Consider the following 4,438-nt stretch of genomic DNA (forward strand, 5'->3'; position numbering starts at 1 on the left):
TTTTGCTCTCCCTTCATCAGATATCACAACAAATATCACAAGCTCCCATCAGATATTTGTATTCAGTGATAGTAACGTGAACCCCGGAGACCATATTTCCGTGTTGTTTCCGGCTGTTTCCGGTATACGGCATGTCGTGAAAATTGAACTGATATTTTATTCACATTTGGTATTCCATAAACTCTCAAACTATTCATTAGACTTTAAAATGTGTCTGAATGTGGAGCTATTAATTCAACTGTAAATAGTGTTTCCGTTTCGAATTTTGAAAATAAAAAGATTGTTTCCATATAGAGCAGTTAACTAACTTTAAGCAATGTTTGAATGGCCGGCTGTTCTAGTTAGGATTTAAACAGGGTATGGCAACATCGAAACTGATGTTGCAAAACTACGGTAGTTTTGCCTATCTGTTCTTCAATAGGGCCGAATATTTGCATCATGTCATCCTCAATACTCCAGGGGCTACACCCACTGTCGCTCTCTACACCCTGGAATATGTCGTAGCAAATATATCAACCTGTACCTTTAGATGCTATTACTTGGTTGAGACAGGAAGGTAACATAACGCCAGTTGTCGCAATACCCCCATCCTCCATACTCCAGGGGTTAAACTCGCTTTTGCTCCCTGCACCTCTGAAATATGGCATGACAAAATCGATGGCTTAGTGTAACCACCTTGTGGATGAGACGAGAAGACTAGTTTGATCCTTCGGTGAACATCCAAAGAATTTGTTGGTCGCGTAACGGTAAAATTGACTCGGTTGTCGTTCCATTGCTATCTTCAAGGGCAGTTATTAGCCTTAGCGCGTAGTCGGCGTTTTTTTTAAAAATCTGAGGCCAATCAAATAGCTAGTCACGTGCCTTCATTTTTGCTAGGCTATATAATCCAGTGTTGCAGATAATAATAGTGACTATAACTCCTGAAGTATCGAGGATGGCGGAATGTATATCCTATTCAAACACGGTACCTAAACGCTGCTCACCCATAGTGTTATGTCAAATAAATTAACCTGGATGATCCTGAATACGAGATATAGCATTTACTTTGTTTTTTTGGTACCTGAGATATACATTTTTTGAAATCTTTTTGAAATGAACACAGCTGTCAGAAAATCAGAATATATGCGTTTATTTCCCCACTGAGGTGGTTAAGTACCTGAGCTTTTGGTAAGTTCTTACTCCAAATCCTCAGACAACTGTAGTCCAGCTGGACATGTCGTAACTGGCTGTCTAAATATTTTCCAGATACAAAGCAAAGGTAGCTTTACACGAATGATCCGTAGAAATAAGAAACTTTTACTATCAACAGGTAGGTGAAATCCAACATATCGATCGGTTCTGTGACGCATGACAATGGACAAGACAAAACCCTGGTGAATTGGATTCTCTGTCAGAGTGAGTCAAATCTTTCATTCCATACACCCCAATGTCTAAACAACGATCACCATTTAAGCTATGTATTTGTGTCTGCAGACAAAGCATCTAATTTAACATTTACTGCTTGCTAAAATACCTAGCCCTGTATGTAACCAAGGATACACATACATTTTCCAGTGTTTTGAAAGACGAAACACCAGCTAATGTTATGAACACGTACCTGTCTCGTTCGTACTGGATTCACAAACTTCACAACGTTGTGTCTTTTATGTGATATATTGAAATGCTAGAATTTCAATCAAACCATCTAAACTGATTCTTATATTTTGTTCTTGGTACAGCGTATATATAATAGTGTGTACAGAGAGCGTTAAGGTTAATGGTAAAGTAGCATTTCCAGTTTCTCCCAATAATACTGCTTCTAATCTGAAATTAATTAATTCATCTATATTGTGGTATATTTTTGTTTTTTATATCTTGCCAAAGTTTGAAAGATTGACACATTCCCAGAAAGTATGTTATATAGTTTCAATGTCTGTGTTACACGTATCACAAATGTCATAATTCGAAACACCAATAGTTTTTAAGGAATGCTTTTGTGGGAGGATACGACCCTCTAACCGGTATTGAACCACTCTAGTGTTGTATCTTTTGTACTTTTGAAAGAAGTCATACACGACCGTTTTCAGACTATGCCTCTAAAACTGATTTCCATTTCCTTTCAACTGTTTTCACACATTTACGTTTACTATCTAGTGTATTAAACATTCATACACTTCTTGGTTTACATTGCTATGGTTTCCTATATACGGTCTTTCGACAGTGTTTAAGCAGTAAAATTCAAGTTACATTGCCTATATCTTTACTTAATTGATTGGCATATAATGATCAATTACGAAGTTTTCCGAACCGATATTGAATTTTAGATTGATGTCTGTAAAGGAAAAAATAATTGTCTTTGTCAGGAAGATTACACAGTTTTAAACACTTTTTTATCCATTTTTTGATAAAAAAAACCAACAACCCACCAACATATTTTAATTGAAGAAAATTGGTCAATACCAAATAAGAAGTGTATAAAACTGCTCAATAGTTTGAACTTGCAGTTGTGTTTCTTCTGAAATGTCTACCCATGCATAACAAACATTTTTTTCTAAAAGACATTTCTGTTCTTAAATTCATTTAGTGAAATTAGTACCTTTGATATGTTGATGTCGGGGAAACGTTCTGTTTCAAAACTATCGGTGCAGCATCTATCATTATCTTGAGTAATCCTCAGGCTGGTTACACAATGTTTAACATAAAACATTTTAAGATCTCCATTTACATAGCTGTGGACAATAAAGACTCCTTTAGATTTGTCCACTCGTGATTTTTAATGTCAAATTGAAGAAAGTATTGTTCAACGGTTTAGTAAAATGTCCGGTGTAGAAACAGATATGCATAGAAAGTTCAGTTTTGATAAAAGGTTTGTTTAAATAGTGTTAACTGACTAAGGTGTTTTAAAATCCTGCGTCATCTAGATAAACTAAAAAATAAACACCTTGCCAATAGAATTTTGCCAACCCGAACCCCACTTATTCTCAATTTCAGCTTCCATCTTCCCTGCTACCGATCTAGATGACTTTAGTTTTATCATTATCTTCTTTAAGTCCTGATATTTTACAAAAGCAATTTAAAATATGCAACGCTTCGTTTAATAAGTTTCTGGATCACGTGTACACTATTTATCGTCGTCATCATCATCATCATCATCATCATCATCATCATCATCATCATCATCATCATCAACACTATTTCATGATAATTATCGTACTCATTATCTTTTAGCATCTCACCATTCATCTTCATCATCATCATCATCATCATCATCATCATCATCATCATTATCATTCATTACACTATTCCATCATCATCATTATCGTTTCATAATTATCATCATCATCATTACACTACTTCATCATCATCATTATCATCATCATCCTCTTCAAACCATTATAACATCATCTCACCATTCATCATCATTATAATTACCTCAGCATAATCAAGTCATAACATCACCATAAATATAATATACAGAGATTCGATACGTTTCCTAGCTGTCAGAGACGCGATAAGTTTCCTAGTTGCCAGGGATTCGATAAGTTTCCTAGTAGCCAGGGATTCGAAAAGTTTCCTAGCTGTCAGGGATTCGATAAGTTTCCTAGCTGTCAGAGATTCGATACGTTTCCTAGTTGCCAGAGATTCGATAAGTTTCCTAGCTATCAGGGATTCTATAAGTTTCCTAGGTGCCAGGGATTCGATAAGTTTCCTAGTTGCCAGGGATTCGATACGTTTCCTAGTTGCCAGGGATTCGAAAAGTTTCCTAGTTGCCAGGGATTCGATACGTTTACCAGTTGCAGGGGAATCGATAAGTTTCCTAGTTGTCAGTCATTCGATAAGTTTCATAGTTGTCAGGGATTCTATAAGTTTCCTAGTTGCCAGGGATTCTATAAGTTCCCTAGTTGCCAGGGATTCGATAAGTTTCCTAGTTGCCAGGGATTCGATACGTTTCCTAGTTGCCAGGGATTCGACAAGTTTCCTAGTTGTCAGTCATTCGATAAGTTTCCTAGATGTCAGGGATTCTATAAGTTTCCTAGTTGCCAGGGATTCGATAAGTTTCCTAGCTGTCAGGGATTCGATACATTTCCTAGTTGCCAGGGATTCGACAAGTTTCCTAGTTGCCAAAGATTCGATAAGTTTCCTAGTTGTCAGAGTTTCGACAAGTTTCCTAGCTGTCAGAGATTCGATAAGAGGAAGGGAAACAGGGGTCGATGCTATTTGCTTCCAGTTTTTTAACAAAGGGTTTTGTTGCTACGCATTTTGGTGTATGTACATTTTGAATGCAAGAAACTCATTATGAAAACTACGGGATACAGCGTAGGCTATCGTATAGTGACATGATTGATAAACTACGGGATACAGCGTAGACTATCGTATAGTGACATGATTGATAAACTACGGGATACAGCGTAGACTATCGTATAGTGACATGATTGATAAACTACGGGATACAGCGTAG

The sequence above is a fragment of the Mizuhopecten yessoensis genome, unplaced genomic scaffold (genome assembly GCF_002113885.1).
Source record: "Mizuhopecten yessoensis strain PY_sf001 unplaced genomic scaffold, ASM211388v2 scaffold965, whole genome shotgun sequence".
Lineage (NCBI taxonomy): Eukaryota > Metazoa > Mollusca > Bivalvia > Pectinida > Pectinidae > Mizuhopecten > Mizuhopecten yessoensis.